The sequence below is a fragment of the Coregonus lavaretus genome (assembly GCF_964263955.1).
Source record: "Coregonus lavaretus genome assembly, chromosome: 32".
In the NCBI taxonomy this organism is placed as follows: Eukaryota; Metazoa; Chordata; class Actinopteri; order Salmoniformes; family Salmonidae; genus Coregonus; species Coregonus lavaretus.
Genome location: NC_140019.1, coordinates 33,524,586 through 33,540,994, shown reverse-complemented (window position 1 = coordinate 33,540,994; position 16,409 = coordinate 33,524,586).

Here is a 16,409-nt window from a genome sequence, read left to right as displayed (position 1 = left end):
AAATGAGCAAAAACTGAAATTAAATGCGTGTATATATTTTACTAGGCAAACCATGGATCATCCAACTTGGTCTCAGAGTCAGTGGCAGAGTCACCCGCAACTTCCTGGGCTGGCACCAACGGCATCACTCCTGACACCCGCACCACTCCTACCACTGACTTCCTGAGACAGGGAATGATACAAGCAGCACAACACATCAACAATAAAAACACAATTACTAGGGTCAGAAATCCAGTAACCACCATAGTAGAATACTTACCGAACCAGTCACTTAACCAGGAGAACAGCCCACCACTCCCCACTCCAGCCATGCTCTTCATTTCTGCTGACAACTTATCCAGGCCAACTAGGGCCTTTGTGATACTCCCGTCCGGGCTAGTATTGTTAGGAATAAACGTACAGCATTGTTCCCCAAACATCTTACACACACCCCCTTGGTTAGCAAGCAACATGTCAAGTGCTAGTCTATTTTGCCTAGCCACCCTAGAGGTGGCCTCTAGTTGTTCCGACATTCCAGTCAGGGCAGTGCGTGTATAGTTAACAAATCGCTGTTGGTTATAATAGATGTAATTTATCCAAGATCGCTGTTTAGCAGCATCTATGGCAGGTCCTATGATTGGCAACAAATGCCACAACCCATCATTCCTGTTGAGTGCCTGGAACTGTAATGGTACTCCCACAGGCACCCCCAACAGGTTAGAGTGGATCTCCTCTTCTGTTGACCATGGGGCACTACGTCTCCCCCGCCTCATTCTCTCTCTGTCTGGGGCTAGCTGGGCGATGCCCAAAAGTTGGTCTGAGGAAACATCAATAATGGTCAGAGGTATAATCAAACTGGCTAATGCACACGTGCCCTGCCAGTCCCCCTTTAGAATCGGGGTAAGTATTCTATTTGGTCCACAGATCCACCACACATCAGCCACCCCTTTTGTCTGGGTTTTACCCTCTACTGGCCAAGTGCTGTTCATGGTTACATTCATAGCACAGTCCCCTGGTGGTAGCCTACCATAGTTAACACCCTTACCTGTTCCAGTAATACAACTGTAATTACCTCCATAAGCCTGAACTCCTGCAGGTGCCTTTTGTGGGAGAACCTCATGGAAAATCATACTTAGAGTTTTGCACAGGGTGGTGGTTGGCAGTGAATGGTAAAACTCTTCCAATATGCACTGCCATCCTGCCCCGTCTCCTAAAGCGAATGGGTGGGTTGCCAAACCAGGTCTTGCATGCCCACAGATAACACAATTCTGCCTAACCAGTGTCCTAGCCGTATACCTCATGTATGCCAACCACATATTTTCTTTCCCTTCATAACCAGTTTCTGTCCCCAATTGGTCGCTGTCCGTTATATCCCTAACATTAATCACCCGAACGGGGTTTGGTACCTTAGTGGATTGAAGCTGAGCTGGTCCTGGAGTGGTGATATGGTTCAACTGGGTCTGTCTCTCCCCAGCTGCAGGTTTGGGTGTGACCACGATGGTGAACACACCCATGGTGTCTGGTCCGGATCGTACTGCTGCTAAGGTGTACACACCTGCGTCTGTAAGTTTAATGTCTTGGATGGTTAGTAGGATTTCATCACCTTTACATGCACCCCCTTTTGACCCCTGCACACCCCTTATCATTGAAAACCTAGCTGCCTTAGAAGCATCTCCTAATACATATGGATAGCCTCTACGCCATTCCCAGAAGGTGCCAACATTTGTAATCATAAAATCCCAATATGGACACCACTTTCCCCCACACAGATAAGTACCTCTCTTTAACACATGGGGATTCATTTTGTTACAGTTTTCCTTCTGGTTCCAATTGCAACCAGTGTCCCCAATTCCACTAGCCCTATTCCTCCATGACCAGATCTTACATGGTTCTAGGGACATCACTTGAGATTCCCCTTCCTGTAAGGTAATGACTATATTATGATACTGACTGGATGTCACTGTTCCCCATAGGGCCAGCCCCGCTAATAACCATAACATCCTCCCCGTCTGCAGCCAAGTCCTGTTGTACTTGATCTAGAGTTCTTCCTGGAACTATATCTTTGGCACAATGTGTTCTGTGGTACCATACGTCCTTCTTACTCGTGTTTACCCTCAGCGAGTGACTTGATACCTCTTTCACCTGAAAAGGCCCTTCCCACCTTGGCTCCGTCCACTTCCTGGAATGCACCTTCACTCTCACCCAATCTCCCACCAGGATGTCTCTGTTGTCGTCTGTGGTTTCAACAGCAGGAGTGCGCACTTCCACCACCTGTTTAGACAATCTTTCAACAAGAGAAATTAGTGCCTGCATGTAGTCTGTATATCTGATTTTTGCAATATCTAGCCTAGGCATACTAAGATTATCTGCTGGTGGCCCTGGCATTCTGCGTCCTGTCATTAGCTCATGTGGAGTCAAGTGGGTATCAGACCCAGGTGAATTTCTCATTGACATTAGAGCGAGGGGTAGGGCATCTACCCATTTCAGTTTAGTTCCGGCCATGATTTTGGCCATTTTTCGTTTCAGCGTTTGGTTAGCTCTTTCTACGAGTCCCTGCGATTGGGGGTGGTATACTGACCCAAACTTGTGGGTGATTCCTAGGGCCTGCTCTACCTCCCTTAGGTGTTTATTCTTGAAATGGGTACCGTTGTCAGAACGGACCATTCGCGGGACCCCGAACCTTGGAATGAGGTCTCGCCTCAGCCACTTTATTACGGCCTTTGCGTCTTCTCTTGCTGTGGGGATGGCTTCCACCCATCTGGTGAATCTGTCCACCATTACTAACAGGTACCTTTTTCCTTCCACTTTGTTGTCCTGTCCCATGTCCGTGAAATCTATGCATATGTCTTGAAATGGTGCATCAGGTATTGGGAAGCTGCCTATCACTGCTCCAAGTGACACTTTGTTGTTGTATTGTTTGCACACTTCACAGCTCTCTGATGTCTCTCTTGCCATGTCCAACATATGTGGATGCCACCATGCTTTCTCAACTGATTTTGCAACCCTTTTCCATCCTCCATGAGCCTTCTCATGCTCTTCCCTTAAGATTGATCTGAGGAGTTTTGCAGGTCCCACTGTCTTTCCTGTGTGAGATCTCCAAATCCCATGATGGTCTTGCCTTGCTCCCTGTCTGCTCCATACGTTCTGTTCGTAGGCGCCTGCTGCTTCTTGCAACTGTCTTACTGTGTCTGTCGTCAGCTCCTCCTGTCCTTGAGTGGCTCGTTGCACCATCTGCTGGGCATTGTATCCTCCTGCATCTTTTGCTGCTTGATCAGCCCGATCATTTCCTTCCCGCACTCTGGTGCTTTCTCTGCTGTGACCTTTGCACTTCATTATTGCCAGTCGTTTGGGAAGCTGGATTGCATCAATTAACTTCTGTACTTCAATCTTGTGTTTGATGGGCTCATTTGAGCTGGTCACAAATCCTCTCCTCATCCACTGTGGTCCATCAATGTGTGCAATCCCATGTGCATAGGCAGAGTCCGTGTAGATGTCCACATTCTTTCCTTCACTTAGTTGTAGAGCTCTCCTCAACGCCCTAAGTTCAGCTAGCTGTGCTGAGGCTTCATTGGGACCAAGTTTCTCTGCTTCCATTACTTCATGTCCTCCTTCTGTGTCTTGTTTCACCACAGCATAGGCAGCAGTGTTTCCTTCCTTTGGGTCCTTTGACCTGTAGCAGCATCCATCAGTGAACAGGGTGATTTTGTTCCCCTCCAAGGGTGAGTTTTGCAAGTCCATTCGGACTTTGATCTGTTTGGCTGCTCTATCCTCACAGACATGTGGTTCTCCAAGACCCATACCATCGGTCATATTGGTTGCTGTTGTCACATATGTAATGTGTTTTGCAGTGATGGCCTTTGTTATGCTGGATTTTCTTTTACTGGACAGTGTGAAAAGTTTGGAGCCTATAAAAGCGGTCACCCCATGATCTGTATTGATTTCAAGTGGATGTCTCATCACAATGTGGGCTGTTTTACCTATAGCTTTTGCAATGGCAGCCATGTGTCTGGCACAGTCAGTCTGTCCTGTTTCAATGTTGTCCAGTTTCGCGCTATAGTAGTGTAACACTCTTCTTTCCCCCTTTTGTTTCTGATACAGGATGGAATGTACATAACCATCCTGCTCAGAAACATCCAAACAGAATGGCGTGGTGTAATCGGGTAAGGACAGTGCTTCAGCCTGTGCCAGCGTCTGTTTGAGTTGGATTAAAGCTGCCTCTGCTTCTGGTGTCCACTTAAGGACTGCTGTGAGGTTTCTGTTTCCTGCTTCCCTCAAGATTGCCCGCAGTGGTTCCACTTTAAGACAGTATTCTGGCACGTGCGTTCTGCTATATCCAGTAAGGCCAAGAAATGACAAAAGGTGTTGTACAGTAGTAGGTTTGGGATGTTCCAAGATGGAGGTTCTCTGAGCCACCGACACAGCTTGTCCCTTCCCTGACAGCACTCTTCCCAGGAACTGGACACTTCTCCGACAGCACTGCACTTTCTCTTTCTTTACCTTGTATCCCTTTTTGGCCACCAATAGGAGAAGGGACTTGGTGGCCTGCAAACAAGACTCAGCAGTGGGTGCTGCCAACAGAAGATCATCAACGTATTGGAGTAGTGTCACCCCCTCAGGTAATGTTAGTTCTTCCAAGTGGCTCTTCAGGATAGCGTTGAAGATTCCCGGGGAATCACGGTAGCCTTGTGGAAGTCGGGAATACGTAAATTGCTGCCCTCTATAGGTAAATGTAAAAAGTGGTTGGGACTCTGGATGTAATGGGATGCAGAAAAATGCATTGGCGAGATCCACTACTGTAAACCAATCTTGGGTGGGTGAAATATTCTGTAAGGCCAGATATGGGTCTGGTACAGGTCGAACATCTGGTACAGTCACCTCGTTGATTGGTCTGAAGTCCTGCACCATCCTCCATTTCCCAGTGTCACCTTTCTTTACTGGAAGGATGGGTGTATTCCACACAGAACATGTTGGATATATAACCTGTCCTTTTTGGAGTCCTGATATCGTAGGCTCAATACCCCTCGTCTTCTCTTCACTGAGAGGGTATTGAGATTTGTGAACTGGGATAGTGTGTTCACTTTCTTTTCGAATGGAGACAACCACTGGTTCTACATCAACCAGCCCCACATCTTCAGCACTTGTTGTCCACAGTTCCTCTGGTAGTTGATTGAAAATGTTAGGAGTATCCGGATGATCAGTCATCTCCCTGCCATGGTAACGTGATCTCCTCACAACCTCTGGTTTCGACACATCATCCACATTGAGTTTAATTCTCCATACTTGATTTCCCTCAAGGAATGCGCTTTCCACTTTGTAACAAGAGGTTTTGTTCCACCGTAGGCAACTTGCTGCCTTTACCGCTGGTCCCAGAGATCTTGCCTGATATCCAAATCCCACGAGAAGGGTAACATGCGGCACAGAATCATTAGGAAGAGCAAACCATTTGTCTGTGAGCACCACGTCTCCATCCATGACCATGCAGCTGGTAGCCACCCCTTCTTTGAGTATGTACATATGATTGCTGGTCACAATCGGGCGCCTATCGTCCATTTCCTCCTCCCAGGCTTCATCATATGCTTCATCCAAGTCCCTGGTATAGTTCATTGTCATGTGCGGAGGGTCCTCAGGTGGATAGTATGCATTTAAGGTCTGTATCCAGGCCTTCCATAGTTGGAACTCTCTGCATACTCGGGGAGCATCAGGGTCAGTATCCATGAGCTTCAGCCAGTAAACATATGCTTCCTCCTCATCCTCAGTTAGGTGTGTTCCCACATATAGCATGTGAGGGGGGTCGGAGAGTTTTTTCATGATTACTGGCATGAGATCATCTATGGGCGTGATGGATGCATGTAAACCCTCCTGGTTACAATAGATACTACATCCCAGTTTGGAAAGCAGGTCCCTCCCCATGAGCCCCATTGAGCATTCCGGGTTGTATAGAAACTGATGGGTAACCTGTTGGTCATCCCATACAACCTCCAATGGAACTGTGTATGGCTTTCTCATAATAGCCCCAGAAACCCCAGAGAAAGCTTGTGTTTTTGTAGTGAGTTGATATGTTGCTTGTACAGAAGACCATGTACATCCTGTATCAATCAGCATATTATGTTGTCTTCCTCCAATCAAACATGTCACTATCGGCTCTGAACCTGGTGGGAAAGTGTAAATGTTGGTGGCGGGATCCTTATGGGTTTCTGGGCAGCTTCATTGGTAATTGTGTTCATTACCCAGCCATGACATGCTGGGCAGGAAGGCAGCGTTAGGCACTGCTGGGTCTTGTTTTTGGTTCTGCTGTTGTGGTGGTTGGTGCTGCTGGACTGGCATTCCTCCTCCTTGCCAGTTTCCCCATCCTTGTTGGTATCTCGGTACTTGTCTTCTGGACTGTCCCATGTAACCCCTCCCTCTTTGTTGTCCCTGTCTTGGGAGATGACAGTGTCTTGCCAGGTGTCCATGCATCCCACAGTTAAAACACCCTTGTTCAGCGTATCTAGGGGTGTATCCCTGTTGTCGTGGTGGTATATAGGATTGCTGGTATGCGGGTGCACCATATCCAGGAGGACCAGAAGGTGCCATCATTCCCGTCATTGCCTGTATTACAGCAGTAACTGCAGCAGTAGTATCATTTCCGGGTGCAGGAGTGGTAGGATTAGATGTTGGGGTACTGGTTACCACCATTTGTTTTCCCGGCTTGTCCTCTGTCAATTGCTTCTTCAGAACCTTTTTCTGAAGTTGTTTGAGTTCATCCTCTTCCTTTCGCTTACCCTCTCTCCATCGTTCCACATGGTGTTGTGCTATCTCGGTAAATTCCGGAATTGATTTTGCGGTGATTGCCACAACTTTTTCACATTCAGCTCGAGCCTGATCCGGGAGTCCCCCCAAGCAGTTTGTCAGGAAGAGGTGTTTCATGGTGTCTTTTCCTGGTTCTTCATTCCATGCTTGCCTCCAGAGGCACTTAGCCCTCTTCATATATGCAGGTATGGTTTCATCGTCATTCAATATCAGTGTTCTCATCAGTTCGGGTCTGGCCTGGGTAGGATACTTCCTCCTTATGACATCCCATATGTCACTGCGGTGGGTGTCAAATCTTGTAGCCGAACCCACTTGCCCTCTCAGTCCCCCAGAGGTCATTATCTCTCTGCATTCCTGGTCTCCCATACACCTGTTCATTACAGTAACCATATCACCTATGGTGAGTTCATCCGCTGCTGTGAGACTCTCAAAAGACTTCACCCATCTGTGTCCAGATTCTTCAGGTTGGGGGAGACTGTCCACCAGTGTCTGTATGTCTCTGTGGGACCATGGCTTATAAACTGAGACCCCCCCTGGGGTCTCCCTCAACGGGTACTGCCCCCCTTTGTGTCCTTCTCTGGAATGGGCCCTGGCTCGGGTATGGTATGCGGGTCCACCATTATTGTCCCATATGTCTCCATCAAAAGCTCCACATATGAGTTTTTGTTGTTTCCCTCTTTCCTCCTCACTCTCTTCCCCGTCTCTGAGATCAATACAATGTCCCCTTACTGGTGAGCGTTCACTTTCACTTCCGTTCTTGTTCGCTTCGAGCTCCATTTTTAACTTTTTCAATTGTGCTTCCTGGTGTCGTACTTCCTCTTTTATCATCTTCAACTCTTCCAGTCGTTCTTCATCTCTCTGTCTCTCAAGTCTCTCTCTCCTTTCCCCTTCTACAGCATCCCCGTTTCGTTGCCACTCCCCCTGGGCTAGACCACCCCTTATGTTTCCTCCAGTTAGGCTCATTCTCTCTTCCTTCTCACTCTCACTGTCTCCGTCAATACTCCCTCCTCCTTCTGTTCCGCATCTGTTCCCCGTCTCTCCATCAATTCTACTCAGTTCAAACACTCCTTTTTCTAGCGCTCTTGCAGCTTTTAAAAGTACGTTCACTTCTCCCCTTCTGTCAGTCATATCGCTCTTTCTGACCCACATTCCTTCTTCCCCCTCATCTGTCCTTTGTTGATAGTGGACTTTTCCCGCTATATCCAGAACCGGAGCCATTGTTTTTGGGTGGTCGTCATATGGTGGTGGCGCTGTTGGTAAGGGTGGGTATAAACGGGTCCTTTCCTTTTGTCCTGTTTTCTCCGCATACAGTTTCTTCAATTTTCCAAGCATTGTTAGGCCAATCCTCTCCTTTAGTTTTGCTTTCTCCATTGCGTCTTTAATTTTGCCACTGCGGGGCTCTCCTTCACTTTTCCATTCGCCTTCTGCTTTCTGGGTTTTCCGTTTTAACGTCTCCAGTATTCTCCCTGGCTCGCCTTCTACGGGCACTCCATCGGGGGACAGTATACAGCCATCGTTTATCCATTCTCTATAAAGTTTTTCTGCCCTCCTGCTCCACTCTTTTCCATCTTTTCCTCCGTTTGTTTCAAGTGTGGATTTTAGAGCCTTCAATATTCTTTCCGCTTCTCCGCTGGTAGTCATGTTTTTTCCGTTTTAATTTGTAATATTCGTCCGTTATTTAGTTATTTAAGGTACATCTATTTATTATTCCCACCTAATTAGTCAAACTCGGCGCCAGGTTATTTCAGCCTTAAATGTTTGAAAGCAGTATTCTTTCAGTGCCACACATCAAATGGTAAATTGAAGGAATAAACCCAAGTGTTTCAATTATTTAACCAATGTGGCGTTACATCAAATTAAACGCCACACATCAATTGGTAACTTGAACGAATAAACCCACGTTTTACAATTATTTAACCAATGTGGCGATACATCAAATTAAACGCCACACATCAATTGGTAACTTGAACGAATAAACCCACGTTTTACAATTATTTAACCAATGTGGCGATACATCAAATTAAACGCCACACATCAATTGGTAAATTGAACGAATAAACCCACGTTTTACAATTATTTAACCAATGTGGCGATACATCAAATTAAACGCCACACATCAATTGGTAACTTGAACGAATAAACCCACGTTTTACAATTATTTAACCAATGTGGCGATACATCAAATTAAACGCCACACATCAATTGGTAAATTGAACGAATAAACCCAAGTTTTTCAATTATTTAACCAATGTGGCGATACATCAAATTAAACGCCACACATCAATTGGTAACTTGAACGAATAAACCCACGTTTTTCAATTATTTAACCAATGTGGCGATACATCAAATTAAACGCCACACATCACTTCAATTTACTTATTTAAAACCAGTATTAGCTATGTCAAACATCAAATGATATATTTCAAATATATCAGTTCAAACGCTTTAGTTCAGTCACACTCATTCTTAACTTTTCATTTCATGTTTTCGATTGTTACTGACGGGTTATATGGTTTGAGTAACCACAAATCCAACATTTATTCCCAAATTATACCGTTTGGTCAGCCACAATCGTCTTTTGATTCCCAATTTGTTTTCTATCAAGGTATACAGGTTTATCATTCACACTTTCATGCATCCGACAACACTCGCACTGTCTAACTTTTATAGTACCTCTTATGGGTGTTTTTTGTTAACGCACACTTTAAACTTTAGTTCCTAATTGCATTTCTCATTATTTACTGTTTTAAAATATTCTTTGTATTCACAGTCAAAAATGGTACACAGTTAAACGTAGTATACAGTTATCACCCAGCAAAAATAGTGCACAGTTATCGCCCTCACTCACAATACACAGTCATAATCCTATCATACAGTCAAATATGTCACACAGTCATCAATTACACCCATGTTCCACACACAATCTATTTGGGCACACAGCCTCTTCTATTTTATTCAAAACACTGTGCTGAACCTAGCCGCAACCCTTAGTTACGGACCTTGCCAGTCACCAGTATTATCTAAAATTTCCCGAACCTTAGCCGTATCCTTGTATTTACGGACCTTGCCGGTGTAATTCTTCGAACCTAGTCGTACTGTCGTAGTTACGAACCTTGTCGATAGCAATTACTTAAGCCAATTATTCCCTGTATCTTCGAACCTAGCCGTACCCTCCGCAGTTACGGACCTTGCCGATAGATGTCAGTATTTTCTCCGAACCTAGCCGTACCCTTGTAGTTACGGACCTTGCCGATAGAACAAATACTCTCTGGTACCATGGTTTTTTAAACATCACATTTAGCAAAGGTTTGCATGTCACAATATTGTGCTTGTCTACTCATAATAGTTTCATAATTTAGTTCACTTACATCAGACAGTTGTTTCACAAAATTAATTTGAATAAAGCCAATTTGCAGATTTTCAGTTATTTAACAATAGGCATCTGCTTACCTTTAATTTTGTCCGGACTTTTTGTGAAACACAGTCCAATGAAAGAGATGACCAATGGGCCGGAAAGTATCCAGCGAAGTCCCTTCTACCAGACCGCGTCGGGGTCACCAATTGTCAATGTTGCGTCAATTCAAATCTGGTATCAGGAACAAAAGAGGTCAACACGACTTCTAAGGTATACTAGTTATTTTAATTAATGCAAAAACCTTCAATGGTAAATATGATGTTTCGTATATACGGGTTCTCTGATATGCCTCGCAGGACACTCCAGACAACTAACACATTGCTCCAGAAACAATACCCAAATACTAGACAGAGGAAGTTTCCCACTTCTCTGCTGGCCAATTAGAGTAAAGACTTGAGTGTGGTTTAAACTATCTCAGCCAATCCGTTGATGCAGGGGGTTGGTCTCATCTCTTCGGCGCCATTTGTTACACACTTCAGGCAGGCACAAGATTATCATAACAACCTGTCATAGTGAGAAGAGCCAGCTCCCTTAGACATCATTCCCATGTCAAAGGAAGACTCATAAATCACAATGAACTATTATAGTCTAGCATTTGAAGACACAATCCTTATCTTCTCTTCACATCAATCACAGCCTTCCAGGTGTCACAGCCTACATTAGCCCAGTCAAGAATGCATTCTTTCTAAGTTAGTCATCCCATTAGTTTAGGAGAATAATAAATCCCTAATAGTAGCACTGTCAATCCCAATTGTTCGAGTATTTAACTAAACCGTGCCATCTGAGGTGAAGAGTGAAAAAAAAATTGATTGACTTATGCAGTACTGCCGCTCAGGTTATACATATTTGATGATCATGTTGTAAATGTCAATGCCTTGTAAATGTTAATATGTGCGCAGTGCTCAGCTGTAGGCTACAGTTTTATGCCTGTGCTGAGCAGACCATCCTGCTGGGGTCTCTGTCCTCATCCTCCAGCCTTAATCGATCTATATTTAGGTCATTGATAGAATAAGACTTAGGCCTACAGTCAGTGCATTTAACTAAAATATGTAAGACAACCACATGTCACAGTCGCATATTGCATTACTGAAATTATTGTAAATACTTCCTAAACAAACACAATAGCCTACAACAAAGGAACGAAGTACATGGCTTGTAAAAACACAATAGCCTACATATTTCTGCACGCAACGGGATGGGAGTGATTTCTATCGGGAAGGGACAGTAATATTCCAGGGATATAGAACTGTTGCGGGATCAGGACATCACAGGAAAACAAATTACAGGACAAGATGGGACAGGAATTCATTTTCACTCCCATGTCAACCTCTAGATGGGACCACTTAAGATGGAGAGGTAGAATTTAGCCATCTATCTATCTAGGTAGCTACTGTATCTGATATGGTGGTCCTCTGTAGCTCAGCTGGTAGAGCACGGCGCTTGTAACGCCAGGGTAGTGGGTTCGATCCCCGGGACCACCCATACACAAAAATGTATGCACGCATGACTGGTCGCTTTGGATAAAAGCGTCTGCTAAATGGCATATTATATTATATTATATTATTATATGTTCAGGTGATTTCTGCTTGTGCCATTTGTACCTGAGCCAACATTATAGCTACACCTGCACACTCCCACTAGGATGATTTCGATGATCTGAAGACCTATTTCTCAAAGATGGAATGGACCCATCTAGTGAAATGTGAGAAAGTTCGGTACAGAAACTTGAAGAGGAACCACCTGGCTATGCTTACTATAGGTAAGTGTCTCAGATGTAGCTGAACAGTGACAAAATGACAATTTTGTAAAGATATTTATAACTTAACCCACGATAGTTAATCTGTGTTGTTTATAGTGGGAGCAAATGACGCATAGTCAGGGTTGCCAGGTCTAGCTGAAATTTCTAGCCCAATGACCACTCAAACCCCGCCCACAAGGGCTGAATAGCAGGCCAAAAATGTTTTTCCATAATGTTATCGAGCGAATTATGAAGGAATATCGACGTAATATGTATCGACATAGGCTAAGAAGAAATTTAGGTTTCCATTTAAATAATAGTTATTGTGAGCTTAAAAATAGATCGCAAGAGAAAATAGAATTTGCCCTTATTAAACTGGCGAGATCATTTTTCATCAATGGATGTTGATTTAACTTGTTTTGACTGCTATGATTAAGCAATAAGGCCCAAGGAGGTGTGTTATATGGCCAATATACCACGGCTGTTCTTAGGGCGTATCCCTTAGCCGTGGTATATCAAAAATCAAATAAGTCGGAAGTTTACATACACTTAGGTTGGAGTCATTAAAACTTGTTTTTCAACCACTCCGCAAATTTCTTGTTAACAAACTATAGTTTTGGCAAGTTGGTTAGGACATCTACTTTGTGCATGACACGAGTAATTTTTCCAACAATTGTTTACAGACAGATTATTTCACTTATAATTCACTGTATCACAATTCCAGTGGGTCAGAAGTTTACATACACGAAGTTGACTGTGCCTTTAAACATCTTGGAAAATTCCAGAAAATGATGTCATGGCTTTAGAAGCTTCTGATGGGCTAATTGACATCATTTGAGTCAATTGGAGGTGTACCTGTGGATGTATTTCAAGGCCTACCTTCAAACTCAGTGCCTCTTTGCTTGACATCATGGGTAAATCAAAAGAAATCAGCCAAGACCTCGGGAAAAAAAATGGTAGACCTCCACAAGTCTGGTTCATCCTTGGGAGCAATTTCCAAATGCCTAAAGGTACCACGTTCATCTGTACAAACAATAGTACGCAAGTATAAACACCATGGGACCACGCAGCCGTCATACCGCTCAGGAAGGAGACGCATTCTGTCTCCTAGAGATACGTTTGACCGTACTTTGGTGCGGAAAGTGCAAATAAATTCCAGAACAACAGCAAAGGACCTGCCATAAAAACGCCAGACTACGGTTTGCAACTGCACATGGGGACAAAGATCGTACTTTTTGGAGAAATGTCCTCTGGTCTGACGAAACAAAAATGGAACTGTTTGACCAAATCAAATTTTATTGGCCACATGCGCCGAATACAACAGGTGCAGACATTACAGTGAAATGCTTACTTACAGCCCTTAACCAACAGTGCATTTTTTTTTTTTATAAAAAAGTAAAATAAAACAATAACAAAAAAGTGTTGAGGAAAAAAAGAGCAGAAGTAAAATAAAATAACAGTAGGGAGGCTATATATACAGGGGGGTACCAGTGCAGAGTCAATGTGCGGGGGCACCGGCTAGTTGAGGTAGTTGAAGTAATATGTACATGTGGGTAGAGTTAAAGTGACTATGCATAAATAATGAACAGAGTAGCAGCAGCATAAAAAGAGGGGGTGGGGGGCAGTGCAAATAGTCCGGGTAGCCATCGTTATGTTTGGAGGAAAAAGGGGGTACCTTGCAAGCTGAAAAACAACATCCCAACCGTGAAGCAAGGGGGTGGCAGCATCATGCTGTGGGGGTGCTTTGCTGCAGGAGGGACTGGTGCACTTCACAAAATAGATGTCATCATGAGGAAGGAAAATTATGTGGATATATTGAAGCAACATCTCAAGACATCAGTCAGGAAGTTAAAGCTTGGTCGCAAATGGCTCTTCCAAATGGACAATGACCCCAAGCATACTTCCAAAGTTGTGGCAAAATGGCTTAAGGACAACAAAGTCAAGGTATTGGAGTTGCCATCACAAAGCCTTGACCTCAATCCTATAGAACATTTGTGGGCAGAACTGAAAAAACGTGTGCGAGCAAGGAGGCCTACAAACCTGACTCAGTTACACCAGCTCTGTCAGGAGGAATGGGGCAAAATTCACCCAACTTATTGTGGGAAGCTTGTAGAAGGCTACCTGAAACGTTTGACCCAAGTTCAACAATTTAAAGGCAATGCTACCAAATACTAATTGAGTGTATGTAAACTTCTGACCCACTGCGAATGTGATGAAATAAATAAAAGCTGAAATAAATCATTCTGTCTACTATTATTCTGACATTTCACATTCTTGCAATAAAGTGGTGATCCTAACTGACCTAAAACAGGGAATTTTTACTAGGATTAAATGTCAGGAATTGTGAAAAAAAAGAGTTACATGTATTTGGCTAAGGTGTATGTAAACTTCCGACTTCAAGTGTACGTCTATATTATTCTCAGAGGCTACCCGGAACATATCCCAGTCCGCGTGATCAAAACAATCTTGAAGCGTGGATTCCGATTGGTCAGACCAGTGTTCAATAGTCCTTAGCACGGGTGCTTCATGTTTGAGTTTCTGCGTATAGGAATGGGAGGAGAAAAATGGAGTCGTGGTCAGATTTGCCGGAAGGAGGTCCGGGGAGGGCGTTGTATGCATTGCGGAAATTAGTGTAGCAGTGAGCTAGTGTTCTTCCAGCCGAGTGCTACAGTCAATATGCTGATAGAATTTAAGTAGCCTTTTTCTCAAATTTGCTTTGTTAAAATCCCCAGCTACAATAAATGCAGCCTCAGGATATATGGTTTCCTGTTTGCGTAAAGTCCATTGAAGTTCCTTGAGGGTCATCGTGGTATCTGCTTGAGGGGAGATATACACGGCTGTAACAATAACCAAAGAGAATTATCTTGGGAGATAATACGTCGGCATTTGATTGTGAGGAATTCTAGGTCAGGTGAACAAAATGAGAATTACACCATGAGTCGCTAATCATGAAACAAACCCCCCCACCCTTCTTCTTCCCGGAGAGATGTTTATTCCTGTCGGCGCGATGTACTGACAACCCAGATGACTGTATGGACGGGGACAGTATATCCCGAGAGAGCCATGTTTCCGTGAAACAGTATGTTACAATCCCTGATGTCTCTCTGGAAAGTAACCCTTGCCCTGATCTCGTCCACTTTGTTATCTAGGGACTGGACATTAGCAAATAATATACTCTGAAGTGATGGGCGGTGTGCGCGCCTCTCATCCCGCGGCGTTGTTTTGGGTCGGCATCTGGAATCAGTTCCAATGCCCTGGTTGGTGCGGACAAAGGATCCGCTTAGGGAAAGTTTTATTCCTGGTCGTAGTGTTGGTAAGTTGACGCTGCTCTGATATCCAATAGTTCTTCCCGGCTGTATGTAATAACACTTAAGGTTTTCTGAGCTAACGATGTAAGAAATAATACATAAAAAAACAAAATACTGCAAAGTTTCCTAAGGACAAGAAGCGAGGCAGCCCTCTCTGTCGGCGCCATTTCTACATGGCCATATACCACAAACCCCGGAGGTGCCTTATTCAGATTCAGAAATCGTGAATGTCCTCAGAGGCAATTCACATATAAAAAAGTATACTTTTTTAAATAGCAAAGGATGTTTACAATGAAGTAGGCTGGGTAAGTGCAATTTCATAGTTAAAGTGCAAGTGATAAAGGGTAATTAGTCCAACATTTTGTTAAGTTGCAGAATTGCATTCGGAATAAAAGAGTACCTGTGGCCAGGAGCTGGAATTCAGGGTGGAGTGGGTGGGAAGAGTCAACCGCTATTTTATTTGCCTTCTGGAGGGCTCTGCCCAGGCAGAGAGATGACAGTTCTTGCTGTTGCTGCCCCATGATTTTTATGCGAGTCCTGACTATCCTATTCTATCCACGTAGTCTTCAGATATACTATATATTCTATCCACATACTGTCCATAATGTCTATACACCCATCACATATATACAGTACCAGTCAAAAGTTTGGACACACCTACTCATTCAAGGGTTATTTGTACTATTTTCTACATTGTAGAATAATAGTGAAGACATCAAAACTATGAAATAACACATATGGAATCATGTAGTAACCAAAAAAGTGTTAAACATATAAAAATATATTTTATATTTGAGATTCTTCAAAGTAGCCACCCTTTGCCTTGATGATGGCTTTGCACACTCTTGGCATTCTCTCAACCAGCTTCTCCTGGAATGCTTTTCAAAGGAGTTCCCACATATGCTGAGCACTTGTTGGCTGCTTTTCCTTCACTCTGCGGTCCAACTCATCCCAAACCATCTCAATTGGGTTGAGGTCGGGTGTTTGTGGAGGCCAGGTCATCTGATGCAGCACTCCATCACTCTCCTGCTTGGTCAAATAGCCCTTCCACAGCCTGGAGGCGTGTTGGGTCGTTGTCCTGTTGAAAAACAAATTATAGTCTCACTAAGCGCAAACCAGATGGGATGGCGTATCGCTGCAGAATGCTGTGGTAGCCATGCTGGTTAAGTGTGCCTTGAAT